Source organism: Epinephelus moara, chromosome 12 (genome assembly GCF_006386435.1).
Source record: "Epinephelus moara isolate mb chromosome 12, YSFRI_EMoa_1.0, whole genome shotgun sequence".
NCBI classification, from domain to species: Eukaryota; Metazoa; Chordata; class Actinopteri; order Perciformes; family Serranidae; genus Epinephelus; species Epinephelus moara.
Window position 1 is genome coordinate 3,391,161 of NC_065517.1, and position 23,723 is coordinate 3,414,883.

General features: G+C 41.4%; 2 long non-coding RNA genes across 2 annotated transcripts in view; both read left to right on the forward strand.

Moving 5' to 3' along the window:
* LOC126399102 (uncharacterized) overlaps positions 1-23,723 on the forward strand; it is a 422,917-nt gene that overhangs the window by 248,836 nt on the left and 150,358 nt on the right. The window lies entirely within an intron of this gene.
* LOC126399099 (uncharacterized) lies at positions 7,118-8,814 on the forward strand. The gene is made up of 2 exons (XR_007570850.1): positions 7,118-7,567; positions 8,352-8,814. It is a non-coding gene; the product is annotated as an uncharacterized LOC126399099 (long non-coding RNA).

Consider the following 23,723-nt stretch of genomic DNA (forward strand, 5'->3'; position numbering starts at 1 on the left):
TGATTGTAACCCTAGTTCTATTAGTACAGGCAGAGCCCTATATTGGACTCAATGGGTAATACTACACCTCCAGTCATGAGCCATTTTGAATGGATGGCAAGATGGCGCCGGTGTGTATGGCTGGCCATCTGCTGCTCCCACTTTGGCTGGCATTTTTCTTGTTTCTAATCCTTGGCACTGTACAGATCAAGTCTCTGCTGGTGTATGATCGCCAATCCCTCTTAGATCTGAGACATAATGTCAGAGATCTACGTATATTTGATCACGGTGGACAGAAAACTCTGCCCCGGCTCCTGTCGGAAATCCCGACTCACCTTTAGCAGGCCTCGGCTCTACCCCCCCGGCGGAAGCGTCTCCGTCGCCGCGGTAAACATGGCGGTCGGCTGGTGAAGCTGAAGGTCTGCCTGGCACGATCTTCGTCCATTTGACTCTGACTCAATGTCTGCTGACATGGAGGAGCTCAGCTCCTGGTTTCACTCCTCCTGCCGAACCATTCTGGACTCTGTGGCTCCATTAAAAACAACGCAGCCTAAAGTGAAACCCGAGCCCTGGTTCAGTGACAGGACTTGTGCAGCTCGACGGGAGTGCCGCAAAGCTGAACGCAGGTGGAAGAAGGACAAGCTGCATGTTTCATTCCAAATCTTAAAGGACTGTTGGCATCATTATCAGAACAGTGTTAAAGAAGTCAAAAGCGAATACTTGTCAAACCTCATTGTGTCAAATAGCCATAACCCTTGTGCGTTATTCAAAACCACTGACTCTATTTTAAATGCCCTACAGTCTGTCTGCTTGGAAGCATCCCCTGAGCTGTGCAGTAACTTCCTGCACTTTTTCATAGACAAGGTTGTTAACACAAGGGCTCTCATTTCAGCGCCTGCCTCTGACCCCTCTGTCTCTGTCCCTTGCCCGGCTGTGCTTGATAAATTTGAGCTTGCGACTTTGTCACTTTTAGAGGATGTGGTTGGCCATATCAAGCCATCAGGTTCCCCTTGTGATGCTGTCCCTCCTCACTTTTTTAAAGAAATCTTCCCTAGTATAGGGCAGCTGGTCCTTGCCATCATTAACAGCAGTCTGTCTTCTGGTGTTGTCCCCATAAGCTTTAAACATGCAGTAGTGCAGTAGAGAAAGTTGTTCATGCTCAGTTAAAATCTTTTCTGGATGAGCATAATATCCTGGAGGTCTTTCAGTCTGGTTTTAAAACCCTGCACAGCACAGAGTCAGCTCTACTAAGGGTTTTTAATGACATCCTCCTGGCAAATGATTCTGGTGATTATGTAATTCTTGTCTTGTTGGACCTAACAGCTGCTTTCGACACTGTGGACCACAATATTTTAGTATCCCAGTTGCAGCACCGTGTGGGCATCTGTGGTAGTGCTCTGGAGTGGTTTAGGTCCTATCTGGCAGACAGAACTATGTGTGTAAGCCTTGCTGGTTCTGAGTCCCACTCCGCTCCTCTGTCATATGGGGTTCCACAGGGCTTAATTTTAGGGCCCCTGCTTTTTTCATTGTATTTGCTTCCTCTGGGTTCCATTCTTAGAAAGCATGGCATCTCCTTCCATTGTTATGCTGATGATAGTCAGATTTATGTGCCGCTGAAGAAGAGAGATGCTTTCTCCCTACAACCGCTTCTGTCATGTCTTGATGACATTAAAGCCTGGATGGCCTTAAACTTTTTAAATTTCAATGAAAAGAAAACAGAGGTGATTGTGTTTGGTCCAAATAGCTCTTGTGAAACCCCCCCTGTTGATTTGGGCCCCTTGGCACTATATGTGAAGCCAACAGTTTCTAACTTGGGTTTTAAGATGGACAGTGGTTTTAAATTGGAGCGTCAAATTGGTGCAGTGGTTAAGTCCAGCTTATTTCACCTTAGGCAGCTGGCAAAGGTTAAGCCTTTTCTTGCACAACAGCACTTTGAAATAGTAATCCATGCCTTCATCATGTCCCGGCTGGATTACTGTAACGCACTTTATTTTGGAGTCAGCCAGTCTTCCCTCGCACGTCTTCAGTTGGTTCAGAACGCCGCTGCTCGGCTTTTAACTGGAGCACGTAAGAGGGAACACATTACACCCATTCTGGCCTCCCTCCACCGACTGCCCGTGCATTTTAGAATTTATTTTAAGATTCTTTTATTTGTTTTTAAATCTTTAAATGGTCTCGCCCCGCCTTACCTCTCTGAGCTGCTTCATCCCTACGCTCCTGCTCGGTGCCTCAGGTCAGCTGATCAGCTGCTCCTGGATGTACCGAGGTCTAAGCGGAAGCTCAGAGGGGATAGAGCCTTTTCTGTAGCGGCTCCCAGATTGTGGAACGATTTACCTCTCCACATTAGACTGGCCCCCTCACTGTTCGTTTTTAAAACCAGTCTTAAAACCCATTTTTACTCCTTGGTTTTTAATCCAGCGTGAGACTCTGCTCTTGTTTTATTGTTTTTATTGTTTGTCTTATGTTTTTATTTTTGTACAGCACTTTGTTTCAGCTGTGGTTGTTTTTAGTGCTCTATAAATAAAGTTGAGTTGAGTTGAGTTGAGCTGAGTTGAGTCGAGTGAAGTTGAGTTGAGTTGAGTTGAGAGCAATCAGGACGTGCCTGGGCAGAACCCACACTACATAAGAAGGTGGCTCGCCTGCTGTCGGTCATCCTACAACTTCTTCAGCATGTGGTGTAGCAGCATCAGGGCCCCGAGGTAGAGGGGCAGTAACCTTTGTTACTGTAATTTTAGTTACTGTGCATAATTGTGCTGGTTACGAAATATACTTAATAAAATCCCACCAGTAAAGTACTGTACAAAGTACACATTTGAGGTACTTTTCCTTGAGTATTTTCATCTCACTTCAGACAAAAATATTTTACTTTTTACTCAACCGCAATTATATAACTTTAGTTACTAGCTACTTTACAAATTAAGATTTTTGCACACAAATCATTTAAAAATAATAATGCACAAGTGCAGCTGAAATGATTAGTCAACTGATTAGAAAATGAGTTGCCAACTGGGGAGAGGGGGTGGTTAGCAGTCGGCTGCAAGAGAGAGAGAGAGAGAGAGAGAGAGAGAGAGAGAGAGAGAGAGAGAGGTGTGTGGGGGGAATGGCTCAGGAGAGTGGTGGCAGGTGAGTTGATTGGGACAGCTGCTGCTAATTAATGTGACTGCTCTTTCTCCCCTTTTTTATGCAGTAGTCAGTTGGTCCTCGAGAGGGATGGCTGCTCTCTACAGAGAAGGAACTTCTGCCTGTGTGTGTTTTCAGTTAGTGTATGGAAGAGCATGTGCTGCAGGAGCCGGGCAGCTGCGAGCACACGTGTTGATTATTTGTTGAATTGATTATTGTTTGGAGTAGACAACGGGAATAAAAGTCTTTAAACCTGACGGAGGATCTGTGTGTTTGTGCTGGAGGAAACTCACGAACGTAGTGAGATGGCTACACCAACTATTTTATCTTTTATTGTTCAACTTTTCTGCATTTAGTACTTTGATTTTTAATACATACATTTCCTTTTTTTTGTTAACAATTTTTTATTAGTTTTATGCCAACATAAAAAAGGGCAGACAAACAGGCAGACAGTAGATGTGCCTGCTCATCAATACATTTGGGTATAGTGGCATATTGTCCCGTATCCATTTATAAAAAACAAAAAAGGGTGCATCATGTCCTACAAAAAACAAAAACAAAAAAACAACAACACTTTCCCATTTTGCAAGTAAGGACATGCACATATATATGCCTGTATGTCTCCCCCCAACCCCACATACACAGTGTCAGCAGCTAATCGAAAAAAAAACAACAAACAAAAAAACAAAAACAAATGAGAATCTTTCCCTTCCTGGTGAGTGATCTGCAACCCCCCACCCCAGTGATCTGCAACCCCCCACCCCAGTTAAGCCCCTCTTTTATAGGCAAGATTTTTCACAGCTGAGACCAAGATTTTAAGTTTTTTTCTTTTGCACCATGAGACCGTGCAACAGAGAGCTCCAGGTTTAAAATATCTATCAGGAGGTTCCACCAATGATCTAATGATAAAGTATGTGGTGGTTTCCACCGTACTGCCAAAATTTTCTTAGCAGCAGTTAGACTGGAAAGCCAAATTCTTTTTTCATGTACTGGCATAGAAATTTGAGAGTTATCATTCAGCAAACAAAGTACGGGGCAACATGGGACCTCCCTATTAAGAATTTTAGATAAGGATTTGGTGACTTGTAACCAAAACAACTGTACTCTAGGGCATTCCCAAAACATATGTGTAAAGGTACCTAAGCAGCATTGCGTACATAGTTGGCAGAGAGGAGATGATTCCAACTTCATTGAATGTCTAAGTCTGGGGGTGAAATAAGTTCTGTGAACAATTTTTAGTTGTATGGTTTGGTGATTAGGATTTTTTGAAACTTGAATGATATTATCCCACACTGTTTTCCATGCTATTTCATAAGTGATAGAGTCATAATCATTCTGCCAAGACGTTTGGATTGCCATTGGTTTGTAAGATGCCCGCAATATTTGAACATACAATGCTGATACAGTTCCCCTGGTGTTGGTGTTGTACAGTTGTTTTGCCAAGTCATATTTAGGGAGCTCAGAGTTCCATGGAACACCATAGGTCTTCATGGCAGATCGAAGCTGAAAATAGAAAAAGACATAAATTATACTGTTCCTTTAAATCATCGAATGTGCGAAGGCCATTAGTATCGAATAACTGTCCAAGTATGTGAATCCCATTGTTCGACCATACTGGGTAAGCCTCTGGTCGACCACCAAGCAATAAATTATGATTGTGGAATACTGGAGTATGATAATGCCATTTATTATTTGTGTTAGTATAGTCAGTCACCAGCTTCCAGGTTACCAAAACATTTTCAATAATAGGACCAAAGAGCATTTTAACTTGTCTGATAGGAGTGTCTGTATAGATTAGATCCTGTAATCTACATGGATATACTAACTTTGCTTCCAAAGAGTGCCAAGAAGTGCGATTTGATGGATCCAACCATGATTTTATAGAACGCAATACAAATGACCAATGATAAATTTTAAAATCTGGAACACTCCAGCCTCCTGCTGATTTCTCTCTCTGGAGAGTTACGCCAGGGCCACACTGCCAACAAAGTGCTGTGAAGCGCAGCGCACTGAAATTCTCACGCGAGCCCATTCACATCAGACGCACATTTCTCCACGCCGGTCGACAAGCGCTTCTGCTCCCAGCTGTTGTCTCCATCACATTTGGGGCTGTTTTTCCATCATGGGTATCTCTATCTGTTTGCGTGTGTGTGCCCCAACCCCCATCCCCTATAGCCGTCACTCTCTCTCTCTCTCTCCCTCTCTCTCTCTGTCTGTGTGTTAGTGGTTGTGAGTGTGTGTGTGTGTTCATCTCTCTCGTGCTCTGTTTAGATACCACTGACTAACAGCTTGACACATTCGCTCGCGGCTCGCGCAGAAAATAGACCAGACGCCGAAACAATCGCTGCAGCGCCGGCCGCGGAGCTGCATGGCGTGGCCGGTGTGGCCCTGGCGTTATAAGTTTGATCCTTGTTTTTTTATTATTCCATATAAACTCACTGATCAAGCTATGGAGTCTATCCCAATATCCCTTTGGCAGATTCAGAGGAAGCATGGAGCTCAGGAAGTTAATTAAAGGTAATGCCGTCATTTTTATAATTGAGATCCTGGTTATATAGGTTTTGACATCCACTTACCTAGGTTGGTTCTAATCTTATCTAAACATACTGTACAGTGTAGTTATTCTCAACAATAGTTTCTAAATTGGGAAAGATGTGGATTCCTAAATATTTAAATTGATTTGCAGTTGGAATATTAAATTGAGTCAGATCCTCTCTGTTATTTCTTAGCCGTAAGAGTGCAGATTTTGCCAATTTATTTTGAATCCTGAGATATTGCTTAAGTCTATGAATAACCTAAAAATATAAGGAAGCGACTGTGATAATTCAATAATAAAGAGGAGCACATCGTCTGCATAGAGTGATGAATAGTGGACTTTATTGTAATAGGGATGATATTACTGGATTGACGTGCTTTTTGTGCTAGAGGCTCAAGAGATAAAACAAATAATAAAGGAGACAGAGGGCACCCTTGGCGGGAACCTCTATAAATTGGGAAATGTGGTGAGTAGGAATCACCAGATAACACCCTTGCTCCTGGATTTGCATAAAGAACTTTAATATAACCAATAAAAGATTCACCTAGTCCCATATGATCTAATAAGGCCCAGAGGTAGTCCCATTCAAGTCTGTCAAATGCCTTTTCGGCGTTAAGAGTTAAAATTCCAGACGAAGTCAAGAGGTCAGAAAATTCCGGAGTGAAATGTAGAATATGTAATAGTCTTCTTAGGTTGTCTGAACTGAACCGGCCTTTCACAAATCCTGTTTGATCACAATGAATAAGTTTTCCTAAATATTTATTGAGACAGCATGCCAATACTTTAGCATATATCTTCATATCTACATTAATCAACAATACTGGCCGGTAACTGTTGCACAATATTGGATCCTTATGTTTTTTGAGGAGAAGTGATATCAAGGCTCTATTTGTTTATTTTAGAAAAGAGCCCTTTGCAATTGATGTATTTATCATTTCCAAAAGCACAGGGCCCAGTTCAGACCAACATTTGACATAGACTTCAATGAGAATACCATCTGGACCGGGAGACTTATCCAAATTCATCTCATGTATTGCATCCGATAATTCTTTAAAGGATATATTTGCTCAGCTGCTTCTGAGCTAGATAATTTTTTAAATTTTAAGTCAGTTAGAAAATTTTTGTACATATCTTTACTAAATGCAATTCCTGAAGTATAGAGTTTTTTAAAAAAACATGAAAAAACTGTATTTATTTCATTTGGAGTGGTAAATATCTTACCATCTGCCGACTGTATTGCAGAAATGCATGCCAGTTGCTCATTAGAGCGGAGCCGCATGGCTAACTCATGAGATGGCCTGCTGCCATTAAAGAGGACATGAAACACTAAACATAGTTATCATAATTTAAAGAGGGTCTCTCACCCTAAAAAGATCATTTTAGTTTAAACACTGAAAATGAAAGGAATCTCAAAATTCTGTCATTTAAGTTCAGCTGTTAAAACAAAGGGCGGCGCCATGTCTGTTGTGTCGCCGGACGTGACGTCACCGGAGTGGTTGTCAAGCTAGCGATCGCAGTGAAGTGAAGACAGTGGAGCATTTCTGAACTGGGTTGAGCGCCACACTTTTTGACAATGGAGGAAGACGAACTGGAGAGGCCTGTTGAGTCTGTGACAAGCCCCATTGCCTACGCATATGAGCCTATAAGGCGTGGGAATCGAGCAGTGGTACGGGAGGAAGAAGTGGTTGAGCCGGTGATTTGGGGTCAAGGGCGTGTCGGCAACATTACGTGGTGTCAGTGTGGCGATGCCCACTGTGCCAGAGTCCATTTGGTGCCAGGAGGCTGGTCTGGACCATCTTCTCCATGACCACCCCTGCATCACCATGGTGCGCTCATTCAGCATCCTGTGCCGGGAGGTGGACGTGTTGGAGGTAGCGATGCTTTCGCTGAGGGATGTCAGAGCTGAGACGCTGCAGCGCCCGTCACCAGCAGGTAAGTCAAGCTAGCTGTAACCGCGGGCGAATGACTCAGTAACCGTATGCAGTAAAGAAAACAAATGCATGCACTACGGTGTTGGCCAGGAATATGAACAATGTTTCCATGTGCTGTTTGTTTACATACAGTTGTTGTCTGACCGAAACGTCTTTGTTTATGTCGTTTCTCCGGTACTAATTGCTAGCTAACCCATAGCGTTAGCTAGTTGACGCTAACAGCTATTAGCTATCAATGCTGGTACCTAACGTTAGTTCGCCGGTTCACATAGCTGACTATGTTACATATTGCTACTGGTGAACGAGCCAGTTAGATGCGGAACATGTCTGAGAGGCCTGACATAACAATATAATGCCACATGAATGCTTTCTATACGTAGTTTGTTTACATCGTGTTGTGCAGCACGTTATGAAACCAACGTTTGGGAAACCGCTGTCAAAACACCGTGACGCAGACAGTTTGATGTCAGACATTCAGACGGGTTCATCCTCAATAACTTTTGAGTGAGATGAGCAATACACAGTTGACGTATATTCTGGAATCTGAAAGGAATGATTCAATATTTTGTACTTTGTAGGTGATATAGAATAATACATAGAAGTGGATATGAAGCAAGGCTCAAGTTAACATAAATTACCAAATGGATTTCCACTCTCACACTCTAACAAGTGGACACATATAAAAGAAAAAAGACGCCCTGTTATATCTTTCCTGACAACAAACAACTTGTTTATGATCTTAAAAAATTGAGACAAATCTAACCAATACATTTCTTTTCCATCAGTCTCTTTAGGTTGACTGCCTACAGACAGTTTACCCTCTGGGCCAGGGGCCATTTGGGAAGGAAGAACCGGGTCCCGATTCCAGCCTGTGTGGCCTGGCCTTCCACAGATGTACAGTATGAGTGGTCATTGTTTATGACCTGGTTGGTAAGTATGTCATCTGTCAAAGTGCCTGTGCAAATGTACTGCTTATTGTCTCCCTCTTCTGTATCCTGTTGAAATGGATCGGTCTGGGTGCCGACACTGACTGTCAGGGTGTGCACACTGCCTGTCACCTGCTCTATCTCCTCACTGATGTCAGCCTCTGGGAATTTGCTGCTGGCCACCAGTTGCATGCATGCCTGCCTAACCTGTTAACACAAATGTACACTTTTTAGGTACCCAAATGATGTTATCAGCCTTAACATGAAAGACTTTGTACTTACATCCTGACTACTGATTTATTAAAGATTCATATACCCTAAACACTTTTTGTTGTGTTTTTATTCTTTTGATAACCATGCATAGAAAACTATCCAATGTATCCTCTGATTTGTTTCAGTGATGGTTGGGTGTAATTGGTTTTGGTTAAATGTCCATACCAGTTCTGGCTGTAGTGCTTGTTGAATCAATATAATTATTTGGTGTTTTATTATCATAAGATTAATGTGTGTAAACACTGGGGATGTTTGCTTTGCTTCTGAGGGACATTAAACAAAATTAACAAAATTATAATGTTAATATCACATTTCTTGTAGGAGCCTGGGTACAGAATGTAGCAGCCAGAATCATATGTCATAATGTCACCAGTTCTTTTCCTCACTGACTTATCTTCTTTTCTACAGTTCTACTAGTTATTATTCTTTTGTGACTATCAAAAGTATCAATGTACAGTTATTTCTAATGTCCATGGAGAATCATGCACCTCACTACATTAGCAATGTCCTCCTGATTTGCACTAATGTACAATGTGTTTTTACTAGGTGCTGTAGTAGGTAATAGTTACTAGTACTAGTTTTTAGAGACTGATAGTATCTGTCATGAAGTGTCTGTTGTGTGTTACTGCAGTTCAGGACCAATACAAAGTTCCAGTGCTATTTGCATAAATATCTACAATGTATGTTCAGTAAAAGGTAAAAGCTAGACTAGAATGAAATGCTGAATAACTGCCAAATGCATCAATATATTATTAGGCCTGCCACCGCGACTATTCTTGTTGACTATTTAGTGTTATGGTAATGTTGGTTATGACTAAACATTAGCAGTAGCGAGCGGATAGCGCTAACATCGGCCAATCAAAAATGCTAATTTTGTTGTGAGCCAATTCCGGCCCGGTGGTAAACACAACATCAAGTGAGGCCTCAAGCGGGTTGCTGGACGGACGGTCAACACTTTAGGTTGAAAAAGTAAATTATTGTGCCTTACGTTGTGTCGTGATGGCTCCGACATATATATGTACATGTATATTTATTTTTTAATTTGCCACTAGACGCGTGTGACGGCTTTTCGGCAGCCGAGCCATGTGAAGGAAAAGCTAGCTAGAAAAAACTTTAGTGCATGCATGGCAAGAGGAATAAACAGGATGACGGTGAGGAAGATAACGGGATTGGAGTTGATGTATGGGGATTTTATTACGTTTGGATTCCTGACTGACTGCTTTGGAAAACGTGGAGTCACGGTAAGTAGTGTTTCTTTAGCGGTTTGCATCAGCTGTGATGACCGCTGACTGTATGGTGTGGGATAACATGAGTTTTAGGTGAAAACTCTCAGGCCCGGATGTTTATATGGGTTGTGGTTCATTTTTAGTTTCGGACAGTAATTTTGGCACATGCACCATGCAGTGTTGCCGACCCTCTCCTGGCTGCCATCCTCGTCCGGAGCAGCTGCCGCCTCCTCCGTAAAATTGTGACTTTCCACCCTCCTCCTCTTCACTGGCTCAAAAGCATAGGCCACTGGGTTTGATGATAGATCAATATATCTTTCGGCTTCGTCCTCTGACATCTTTTCACTCGGTAAATTTCNGGAGCAGCTGCCTCCTCCTCCGCAAAACTGTGACTTTCCACCCTCCTCCTCGTCACTGGCTCAAAAGCATAGGCCACTGGGTTTGATGATAGATCAATATATCTTTTGGCTTCGTCCTCTGACACCTTTTCATTCGTTAAATTTCCTAAACTACTGCTTCTTCGTCTTCCTCTGTCTACAGACACAGTGTCGTGAAACCAACCAACCACTCCGATGACGTAGGCAGTGACGGAAAATAAAGATGGCGCTGAGCACGGCCCAAAACGTACCGTAAATGCATTTAAAAAGTGGATTTTCTCTAAAATAGGCTGACTTTTCCGACTTTTTATTTCGTCAGTATGTCTTAATAATGCACACATCTCCTATGCTGGTGTCTGTTCCGTTGTTTCATGTCCTCTTTAAAGTAATGGTGTTCTCTAGACTTTTGAATTAGAAACTCAGCATCTACTCTAAGAAGTGCATTAAGTTCATTTTTCACCAGGCTAAGCGGACCTGCTCGTATAACACAAAAGGAATTTTGTTGAGCTTTTTGCAGGCATGCTAGCTGACTCTCCAACTCAACCGTTTTTAATCGACAAGAGCAGTTTAAAAATGAAGCAAATGATGTAGCATCTTTTATAAAGCTTTTAGTGGCTTCCCAAACGAACCTGCAATCTTCCACTGAATCCAAATTAAGTGCAATAAATTCCTGTAACTTGGTTTACTTGTAAATTGGGAGCAAAAGTCATTATTGATATTAAAGTAGTATTGAATCTCCACCGAGGTGTGAGTGGCACTGGTCATAGCGACACGCAGCAGCAGTGTGTGAGATGAGCGTTGGTGTGGCTGTTGTTGGACTAAGAGTCTCATCCTACTTTCCTCTCACGTATGTGTGAGCTCAGTCCTGCGTGTTCTTAAATGAAGCAATAGGAGAAGATATTTGGTCTCAGTCAATGCAGTTTTATTAAACCGTAAAGGAATAAAATTACAGAGCTCTGGGTCTTTCTGTCAGTCCCTGACAAGCAACAAGTGTGTCAGTTCACGAAGTCTGACTGACTATCTCTCCCTGACCCAGCATGTTTAAGCGTAACATGAGTCATTGTGCACGCAAGGCGTCGTCCTTTTCTCATTGGTTGTTCCATTTCCTTCTCTGCTGCACCACGCCCCCGCCTCGTGTTAATCTGACTCCTTCCTGATGACGGGTGGGGCGTGGTTCCTGTTTTGTGAGACAAGAGAACAACAACACCTCCCTCCACCTGCAGTACTCTACTATCTGTACATCAGTTCTGTTCTTTTTACTGTATATGGAGCTAATTATCAAAGCATTGCGATATGCACTCATCTGTCTCCGTCTCTCTTCCTCTCCTGTACTTCTCCACTTCTGCAAAGCAAGCACATTTTGATTAGCCGAACTCATCACAGTATTTAACATCAAGCCATTACCTAAAGTTCAAATAGCAAACACATTAAAATCATTATATTCCAACACTGTTTTAAGTGCTCTTACTAACTTTTTTTAACTAACTCTTTCAACCACTTGTGGAGGACAATGGCAGCAAGGACTCACCCTAGTTTGGGGGGCATCCTTTTCCTTCTGACGTTTTTATGCCACATTTTACTTCTGCTCCGTGACTCCGGGATGGGCATCGTGGATTCCTCGACAGCTCTACCCACGGAGATTAACCGGCTGAATCCTTCTACGGGGAACCGGAGCTGGTCATCCGGGCCGAAACGCACCAGGAAACGGGGGAGACGCGGCGGCCTGCGCCAGAGGCTTAAGCGGCAGGGACACCATCAGATACCGTTGCCCACTGTCATCTTGGCTAACGCTCAGTTGCTCCAGAACAAAGTGGAAGAGCTTCAGGGCAACGTCAAGTACCTTGCAGAGTACAGGGATGCCTGTGTCCTGGCCCTCATGGAGACCTGGTTTAAGGAGCATGATCCATCCTCAGATCTGCAGATCAATGGATTTGGAGTTCCACACCACCTTGACAGAGACCCCCGCAGTGACCGTCTCCATGTTAATAAAAACTGGTGTACTACGGTGGTTGTCAGGGAGACATTATGCACCAATGACATTGAACTATTGTCTGTATCGCTGCGACCCCATTATTTACCCAGAGAATTCCCACAGTTATTCATCACTCTGGTTTATATTCACCCAAAGGCTTACGCCGATGTAGCCACTCAGGCTATGCTAAAAACAGTGCAGCAGCTGCAGGGGATAGCACCGGATGCACCGCAGTTTATATTGGCCGATTTTAATCATTGTAAACCATCAAAGTCCTTGAAGAACTTTTACCAATATGTGACGTGTCCCACACGACATGGAAAGTGTCTGGACCTTTGTTTTGGTTCCATAAAGGGAGCGTACAAATCTTTCAGAAGAGCTCCGCTGGGTATGTCAGACCACAGTGCGGTGTACTTAGTTCCATCCTACAAATCTGTCCTGAAGAGAAACAAGCTGGAGAGACGTTTGGTTCCGGCTTGGTCGGAGGAATCAATTTACTGTCTCCAAGATTGCTTTCATGATACGGACTGGGATCTGTTTATAAATGTCTGTGAGGACCTGGACGAACTCACTGATGTTGTCTCCTCATATGTTTCCTTTTGTGAGAGCTCTATAATTCCACGGAAGGAAATTTCCTTTTATCCTAACAATAAGCCGTGGCTGACAAAAGGTGTCAAAAAAATAACTAATCAGAGGAATATTTGCTTCTTGCAGGGCGACACCACCAAGCCCGGTTCTAGGCAGGCATATATGAGGGGGCAGTCATAAATGTGAAGGGGGCATCATGCTCCAGTACATTTTTGCCATAGGTAGAGCTGACAAATAAAGGTCACTCACTCACTCACTCACTCGCAGGATGTGGGGATGCTGTGTGAGTGCCCTATAGAGGATGTCAAAGCACCGTGGTCTCAAATATGCTTGCCGCTTGTTTTGTTGTTAATAACAGTGTTTTCTACATGGAATTGGGTTGTTGTTAGCTGTGTGTCCAACCCTCATACTAAAGAAATGGATTGCACTTTGTCAGGCCTCTACCCTAAGACCTGTCCAACTTGGGTGTCCCACCTGAAGACCAAGCTCCTGCTGGTATAGCTCTTAGGGTCACTGAAGCAAACCCCCTTACCACAATAAGGTGGCAATCCCTCAGGGAGGAAAACTGAAAAATAAAATAAACAAAAAATAAAATAAAAATTAAGAAAAAATAAAATAAAAATATCCTTCATCCAGGCACAACCAACATCTTAACATTTATCTTATTGGATGGCCATTAGGCATCTAGACATATGAAATAAATTTGAACCTAATAATTACAATAACCTCACTATAGCCAGTATTTACCAAAGCTAGTCTTATAAAAAAAACTTCTCAAACTAACAGACATAACAAACACAACAGATATAGGCTAGAGCATAACATTTTATATTTTTTTGTTTTGTTTTGTTTTTTTGTCATTTTTTTGTTGTTTTTTGGGTTTTTTGTTAGCAATTTAACAGATTTCTCTTCACTCCACTCTCCTTTGAGCTGCTGAATAAAAGCTTTGTAAAAATCGCTGTGATTATCAAAAAACAGCGTGCAGAACTAGAGGCTGGGCGGGGCTTTATGTAGGGGTCTGGGTCTGGCATTTGTCCTCAGTATGTGACATGCAGCAGGCACTCATCTCTCGCTGTGCTTGTGTGATTGAAGAAACGTTCGCACTAACAGGCTCACACTCTGTGCTCACACTGCTATATTTACTTTACTTTTTATTCTTTTTACTCTTTTATTTCCTTTTTTAATCTAATTTTTATTTTTTTTTAAATTGAGCTCTTACTATTTCCTTTGTTTTATTTATTATGATATTTGTGTATGATTATTTTATATTTCAATAACTGTACAGCACTTTGGTCAACTGAGGTTGTTTTTAAATGTGCTTTATAAATAAAGTTTGACTTGACTTGACTTGACTTGACTAGTTTTTTGTTGTTAACTATATATTAAGTATCTCACAACACGAGACGCCATGACGAGTTTAACAGAGCTTCACTTTACTGCTGCATTCTGCCTCACTGAGACTGAGAAACCTGACGCTGATGCATCTTGGCTCATTTGCATACTAAATAGTGATTGGGTGTTTACTGGGGGGAGGGTCTCTGTTGACTGCACACAGTCACACACAGCCGGCACACCTTATTTTATACAGTCTATGCGGCACACAGCACGGAGTGGAGTGGAGACAGATGAGAAAACATTTCTGTTTTGCGCCTTTTTCGGCGGATTTGATTTGAGGGGGCAAGACATTTGTTTGCCCCCTCTTGCCCCTGCATAGAACCGGCCTCGGCACACAATATAGAGAGCTTCAAAAGCAGCTCAAAAAGGAGCTCAATGTTGCCAGGCGTAAAATAAAGACAAAATTGAGAGCATGTTAAGTGCAGGCAGCTCACGCCCTGGGAGGGCGTAAAATCTATGATGGGGATGCAACACAAGAAGTGTAACATACAGTATCCCTTAATGGAAAGACTGATCTGGTCCTCTCGAACGAACTTAACAGTTTTTACAACCATTTTAATACCTGTGATTTTAATGATGAACTGTCAGTTTTCACAGATCAGTGTTGTTGTTGACAGGAACACAGTTTGTAGACTTTTTCAGTCAAGGAGAGGAAAAGTCCAGGCCCGGATGGCATTGGAGGTCGGGTCCTCAAGAACTGTGCTGTCCTGCTGGCAGATATTTTTAATTTTATTTTTTCAACATCCCTTCAGCTTCACAAGGTCCCTTCACTCTGAAAGAATTCTATTATAGTTCCAGTATCCAACTCTGCATCTCCAAAATCATTAAATGACTTCAGACCTGTCGCACTGACCTCCCTTGTTATGAAGTCATTCGAAAAAATTGTGAAGGAATCACTTCTGACCTGTGTCCAAAATAACTTGGACCCACTGCAATTTGCCTACAGGTCAGGCAGAGGTGTTGAAGATGCAGTTGGCACCCTGTTGAACCTTGTTTTAACTCATCTTGAGGGAGCCAAGTCTTTCGCCCGTCTTTTATTTATTGATTTCTCGTCTGCTTTTAATTGCATTCAGCCACACGTTTTAGTAGAGAGACTAAGGGACTTCCATAACATTGATCTTGGTCTTATAGCCTGGATTATTGACTTTTTAACAGTGAGACCACAACGTGTGAGGGTTAATGGTGTTCTGTCAGACACTCTTATCTCCTCCACTGGATCACCCCAGGGCTGCGTGCTTTCACCTTTAATATTTGTTTTATACACAAATGAATGCCAGAGTCAACATGTGGGGCAACACATCGTTAAATTTGCGGACGACTCTGTCATTGTGTCCCTACTGAGCAGTGATGACCTGGAGCATGGACCTGTAGTGAAGGAATTATTGGTCTGGTGCAGCTCTTCCTTCCTACATATCAATGTACCTATATCAAGTACCTTGGGACTTATATACTGTAGATGACAAGCTGACCTTCGACACTCAAGTTGATGCTGTGTGCAAAAAGGCCCACCAGCGCATGTATTTTTACAGGAAGCTGCGTAATTTTAATGTTGACAGCACTTTTATGCAAATGTTTTACTCTTGTTTTATTGAATCCATCCTCACCTTCTCCTTCATTTGTTGGTACGGCTCCCTTTCCCTCAGAAACAAAAACAGACTGCAGGGTATTGTAAGATTGTGCAGAAAAATTGCAGGTATTAACCTGAATGACCTCACTGCCCTTTACCAGCTCAGAACTTTAAGCAAAGCCCGTTCCATCTTTGGGGACCCGAGCCACCCCTTGGCTGGTAAATTCCTGCTGCTTCCGTCGGGGCGTAGGTACATCCTGCCAAAATGCAGGACTAACAGATTAAAACATTCCTTTCCTCCCACTGAATGCGTAAGTAGCCTAATCTAAAAATATACACTTGCTGCGCAAATGAATCTGTCATAATTACAATTAAAGTTCCTTTCACAAATTAACAGTTGTACACACTACATAATGTATAAGAAGTCAGTGATGTGGTGCTTATAGAAAATATATTTGTAGCATGACACAGATGCTGAACAGCCTGACAGCCTGCCTGGAAATATAGTGAGTATTGCCAATTGCTGTGCTAATAGATACGTTTTTTTACAGAATTCACAAACTGTCAGACAGCTATATGCAAGTCATCTACAGAAGCAGATAGGGATGGCAGATGTGAAGCTCCAGTGTGAAAAGAGAAAGCTGCAGGACATGGAGCATGTTAGACAAATAAAAAATAAACTTAAGGAAACCAGACTTGGAAATTAAGAAACTAGAGAAAGAAGTAAGTGATTTTAATGCACACTGTAAGCATGACTGTGATGCAATGTATTAATCAATGTTATTTCTCTCTTTCTCTCCACAGCTCCAAGCAGACAGTGACTGATTTTAGTATTTTTCATTTAAATAAAATGAGGTCAAAGAATATTGTGGTTTCATCTTCATGTTTTCATTCATTAATGGAAAGTACACTGGAGTTATTGGTCCAGTTAACTGGGAATATAATTTGGGAAGGTCATACAGTTATGAAACCTAATAACCACTAATTGTGTTAATGCCAAATACACCTACTTGTATGTGTGTGTGTGTGTGTGTTAGAATGGGTGAGAGAGCAGCTGCACACTGCTTAGCACTTTTATCTTAAGTGCTTTATACATTTTAGAAAAATAAAACATGAAAATAAAACAAAAAGCTGCTATTAATGCAGCTATTTTAACAAAAAAAGACTGCTATAAAGGCAGCTGTTTTAAGAACAAGATATAACATACCTCATACAGGTGGCCGTCATGGTGGAGCAACGGGTCCGACCTGTCCCGCAGCACTCGCTCGCGTCTAAATGCTCTGCGCACAATAAGTGCCTCTTCCTCTCATCCTGCAACCTCATTCAAAAACGGACACGCCATTGTGAAGGAAGAAATGCACACGTCATGTGCATGAGACTTTATATATTGCCCTCATCACTGACTTCATTGAAAACACCTGACAATGCTTATTGATTGATTGATTCTTTTAATGACCACACAGCCAGGCTGGTGGAATTTGTTTCCAGTACAGCTCATTGATACAGGTTCCAACATAAAGGACATTAAACATAGTATATAACATATACAGACAAACATATTATCACACGAATAATTAGGCTATGACAAAAAAGAATGTTTTCAATGTTAACTGTTTTTTTTTTATTATTATTATTGTAGGCTTAATGTATTTTGTTCAAAAATGAGGCAAATACGTACATAAGAACATGAAATGACGGTAAAACACATTGATTTCCGATCGCAGTGAAAGCTGACTGGACAGATAAGGCACCAGGCTAAACTAAGCCTGGTTGTTAGCCTGGTCGTGACCAGGCTAAGTGCACAGAATAAATCTCCATGGCAACATATGTGCCTCTGCTTTCGAACAACCGAATCAGCGCTAAATTAAGCCAGGATAACCAACATATCCCGGCTTAATCCCTTATCTAGGTTTCAAACAACAGGCCCCAGTCAGTGGAAACTCTTTGCAGGTGCAGCCAGTAGCTATTTGCAGGCAACATCTAACAAAAGAAGTTGATGCTTGGACACTATGAGCTGGTGCTGTAAAAACATGAGGTATGAAAATATTCCGCCCTTAAACATATTAAAGGTGGAGTTTGTGATTCTAATTCAATACACTTTTTGTCAAATTTTGTCTCCTCATGGTTCGCTAGCTGTACGTTCTTTGTGCACTGGCTCTGTAAATGGTAAACAGATAAAATGGGTTACACTGAGACACACAACAGTATTGTAGCGAAAATAAAGGCAAAGGTAGTTCAAGCAAGAAAAATGGCAAATCTGGCACCACATGCTTGGGTGCTAAAATCCTCAGCACATTATCAAGAAGTAGAGATAACCTCTATAGGTTTAATGTAGCTAGCTTTCAGTTTGTATATGAATTAATATTGCAGCTCCTGTTGCACTCATCTTTTATTTCTGATTTGTTTTTGCAAACACAGTGCCGTGCAAATAGCATGCAGGGTTCAGTAACTGGGATACTGCTATTAATGATGTATATAAAGATATAAATTATGGAGCTGTTATACAACAGGCATCACACAAATTGTAATAAAAGCATTTACATAATAAATCACTAATTAGATTCATAGATTGATTTATGAACACATTTATGAATGCTTATTTTTATTGACCAGTTAGTTATTGATTAATAGCTTTATTACAAGTCACAAGTGCTATGTTTCTACAGGAGCCCAGAACCAAGGGTGTAGGTTTCATTTCAACATTGTTAGGGACACCTATTAAGCGGGAGGGTCTGAGGGTCCTCCAACAGTAATTCTGAGTGTCAAACACTTAATTTCCTGCACTCGATTCATCAATTTATGCTGAAAATGTCTTGAATTTTGTAAAGTACATAAATAAAACAACACTAAATTTAGGTTATTAGTGACAATTAGAAATATAAAAACAGTGGGTACAGGAGTGCAGTATCCCAAGGCTCTAAGGCATTCTGACTCTTGTAGATCAACTTTTCTCATTCAATGTGATCCCTGCTCAGTCAACACACACAATTTTATTTTCCAACCTACTTTGTCTTTTATTTGAATGACCTCTTTAAATATGCATGCAGCTCCTAAACACATCAATGACAAATGTATTCATTTTAATTGATTTACAACACCCTGTACTTGAATAACTCACGTGTTTCAGTAAGATTTCTGCTCATTCAAAACATATCCTACATATTCCCACAAATGTATACTTGTATTTCAGAGGAAAGCACTACATTTACCTATCAGAGACGTGTTACTGGTTATGTTGCAGATTCTGATTTTTATAGACAAAATGTAACACTTGAAATATAATCCATCATTCCATAAACTATCCAGCATTATATAAGTAAAAGCTCCACCTTGAACACAGTTTATGTATATTAAATACTAATAATGTGCTAATAATACATCTGCTGACTGCAGGACTTTAACTTTTGCTCTGCGCTACTAATAGTTTTACTTAAAATACTTAAAAATGTTTTGAGTACTTCCTCTACAGCTGCCAGCAGCCTATCAACATTCCCAGCTAGAGAATGGGTGAAAATAAAGCAGGCCCCAGGGCCCCCTAAACAATAAATCCTCAACTGGTAGGAACAATAAAAGCAAAGCAAAGAATGGCTGATGACAGGAAAGACATGGAGCAATGTGTCCTTGTATTTAGAAAGAACTTCGTCTAAAGTCTGACTAAAACTGAAACTAAAAGAAAGTCTAAAGAAGTCACTTTCCACTGCTGAATGTTGATAATTATTGATATGGGCTTCTCAAGTACAGTCACCTGATTGTGGGGACTGTATGATGATGTTTATTTTTAAAGAGAAGAAAAGTGGGCAAGCAAAAACATAACTTTGCCCCCCCAACTGAATGGGGATGTATTTGCTCCACTTGTTCCACTGTTCAGGCGCCAGCACAGTAGCTGTGCATTACGTTATTGCTGTGTTGATGTGGTAGTGTCCTCTTGAGACCATCTGACAGACACAGAACCCCATTGGAGACTTTCTGGAGTAGGCAGCTGTGCACTGCTCTTCATCAAAGGTGGAATACTAATACTAACTGAAAACACTTCTGCTATAACCACTAAACCCCCAATATCGTCTTAACGTCAATCATGTTGGCTAAATTGAAATGATGACATGACTTACTGTACACGTGACAAGGTACTGCGGTCTGATCACCTGTATCTTACCCGGATACAGCAATGCTATTTTCTGATTGGCTGATAGGTAGCTGTATGTTATTTTTTCGATTGGCTGGTGGGTAGCTGTGTCTACTTATTTCTATTGGCTGGAGTATGGCAAGCTCTTGTTAGCTCTCCGGTAGCCACAGCGTCTTGCAATACGTTGCACTGCAATTATAGCGATGTAACTTGGTGGGCGTTATCATAATATTTTTTTATGCGTGAGAAATACCAGGTGTGGCGGGTGAGAGTGTGAAAAGGTTAAAATGCGTGTGTCACACTCTCAAAGCGTGAGACTTGAGAGCCCTGCATTGTTTACTGATGGACAGTTTGTGTCACATAATACATGCACACAGTCTTGGTACGTTCTATTATTGATAAAAAAAAAAGTTAATCATTCTAAAAGCTAACCTTTAAACATGTAAACTTGAGCATAAACATTTTTTTATAACAGGGATTGTTTACGATGCTTGAGAAGGTATTAAAAAGTTATGACTGTTTCCTATTGTGATGTTAGTCTTGATAGACAAAACAGTTGACGCCCTAAGAGTGATTATCCATTGTTTTTGTATTCTCATACAGAACCACATACAGCCCACATAATAAATCTCCTGTGGTTTACAACTTGTGGGTGCAAACTAGTCAGACTGCAATCTTCCTCCCTGTTGCACAAAGCCTTTTCTGCCACCAGGTGCCAGTGTTTCCTCTCCTGCATATCCCTGACAGACATTTACACAGCACAGCCCGACATGACAGCAGAGGTCATTTGTTGCCTTTGAGGATATAGAGACAGTGCATGACCTTAACTAAAGACAGTGGGTGCACCATGAAAAACTGGGGAAATGGGGACATATAGTCACAAGTGGGGTATTGTGAGGTAGCGGACACCTCAAATCTGTGAATAGGTAGTCAAGTCAAAAAAAAGAGCTGGCAGCTATTGTCTCAGATTTTCCTCTTTCTCCTTGTTGCAGATCTTTATTCTGCCTCCCTTCCCCCAGCTGTCAACACCACTCCAATAAAACAACACTAATATACAGACAGAAAGCTGCTTTCAGCTCTGTGTGTGATGACAAAAGGTAGTTTCTATGTTAAATAGCTCCTAAGTACATTGTGGAGGGATGGGCAGGGTGGCGTTCTTGCCTTGTGTCAGTGCACAAGAATCAGAGAGAGGGGAAGAGATTGTAGTGGTTTCTCTTTGCGTAACAGAGAGCAGCCCCACCCTCTCCTCTGGCCCTGCACGCCTTCAGTCCGCCATTGTGGCTGTGTAGACATTCATGTCATGTCCCTCACCTCAGCCTCCTCCACTCAGTCGAACAAACGATCTGCCTGCACTCTTAGCATCAAATCTGTTTTTTTGGCATTTGCATCAATACTGTAAGTACAGTATTGCATTGTACATGTATAGAATAGACAAAGCTATGTCCACCAAAAAAGCATCTGTCTTAATCAGGCAAAATGACATATTCTCACTCCGACCTCGTCACATATCGATGTTTGGTCTTGGATTTTCCACATCAAGATTTGATGTGCAAGATACCCTGGTTGTGTTCATTGTTGACGTTCTGGGACACTGTGTTAACTTATGTTTTCAGTTTTCAAAATACACTTCTGTTTTCGCATTAAATGTATAGTTTGCATATATTCTCTTTCAAAATAAACACACACTGCATCAGTGCAACATCGCAAATTGACGTTTTTTGCCTTCAACAACAAACACACATGGTTGGGTTTAGGAAAAAAGAACTGGGTTTGGCTTTACAATCATACAGGAAGTGTACACCGGCCTCCAGGGTGAAAGTCAGTGGCTGTTGGACCCATCCACCACACCTCCCACCGGCTTATTCGGACTTTCCCCCCTTAAATTTGGTTGTTTTCTGACCGCTTTCCCCCCAAAACAGTAATGGTGACCGGCTGCATATCATGAAAGGAAAACTTTTTTTGTTGGTGCCTGATGCCGGAAGTCACTGACCAAGCGCTGTATTCGATGGCTTCAGAATGAGACCAGGTTGGACAAAATGGCCTGTTCCTGAAATTGTTTCAAAATGGTGTAGGAAGTGAAAGTATGACAGAATAACAGAAACACATGCAATATTTTTTGATAATTCAACCCAGTTGTTAGAGTATTTATTGGCATTTTACACTGAGCAGAAATTTAAATGTAAGATTTTTGTTCCCATTTTTCACAGCTATAAGTTCAGGCTCTAAGACTTTTTTCATGCACTCAGCAGATATATTCCCTAAAATTTTGGTCACAAATTTGTTAAAATCCGTGTTAGTGATCACTTTTCCAAGTTTATCCATCTACCTTTCAGGTGTGGCATATCAATATCATGATGCTGATTTAACAGCATCATAACTACACAGATGTGCTTTGGGATGGTCACAATAAAAGGGCACTTTAAAATGTGCAGTTTGATCTCACAACACAATGATTCAGATATCACAAGTTCTGAGGGAGCACTCCATTGGCATGCTGACCGCAGGAAAGTCCATCAGAGCTGTTGAACTAAATGTTCATTTCACTACCATAAGACATACCCAGTGTTTCCGTTAATTTGGCAGTACGTTCAACTGGCCTCACAGCCTCATGAGCTTTCTTAAAACAGTTTCTGATGGTTTGTGCAAAATTCATTGGTTTGCAACCAGTTGTTGCATCAGCTGTTCGGATGGCTGCTCTCAGACGATGTTGTGGGTGAAGATGCTGAAAGTGGATGTCCTGAGCTGGTGGGGCTGTGACAAAGCATCATTATTTGACAAACTAGGAATAGGAACAGGATGGTAAACTACTATCAAAAGAAAAACAAGTCATTGCAGACAAATCATTTAAAAATAGAATAAAACAATATACAGTGGCATACAAACATTTGGGCACCCCTGGTCAAAATTGTGTTTACTGTGAATAGTTAAGTAAGCAGAAGATGAACTGATCTCCTAAAGATATGAAGTGAATGATGAGACATGCTTTTCAACATTTTGAGCAAGATCAGTGTATTGTTTTTGTTGTGTAAAATTTTAGAATGAATTAAGGGAAGGAGCACCAGACCAAGTTGAGGTCTGGAAGACCAAGAAAACTTTCTCAGAGATCTGCTTATGGGATTGTTAAAAAGGCAAATCAAAACCCCAGTCTGACTGCAAAAGACCTGCAGAAAGATTTAGCAGACTGGAGTGGTGGTATAAAAGAACTTTTTGGATGCAATGAGCAATGGTATGTTTGGAGAAAAAAGGGTGCAGAATTTCATAGAAAGAACACCTTTCCAACTGTTTAGCACGGGGGTGGATTGATCATGCTTTGGGACAACCTCAAGAGGCGCAAGCTAAAGGTTTTGCCATTGCCCTCACAGTCCCTCAATCTAAACATTAAAAATCTGTGGATGGACCTCAAAAGAGCAGTGCACGCAAGATGGCCCAAGAATATCACAGAGCTAGAAGGGGTGCTAAGTACTGACCATGCAGGGTGCTCAAACTTTTGCTTCAGGTACTTTTCCTATTTTGTTATTTTGAAACTGTGAAAGATTGAAATTAAAAACTAATTTTGCTTAAAATATTGAAGACGTGTCATCTTTAATCTTATGCCTTTTGGAAATCAGTTCATCTTCTACTTACTTAACTGAATTTTGACCAAGGATGCCCAAACTTTTGCATGCTAGCCTACTCTAGGTATGATGTAATGAGATCTGGTTTAACATTGA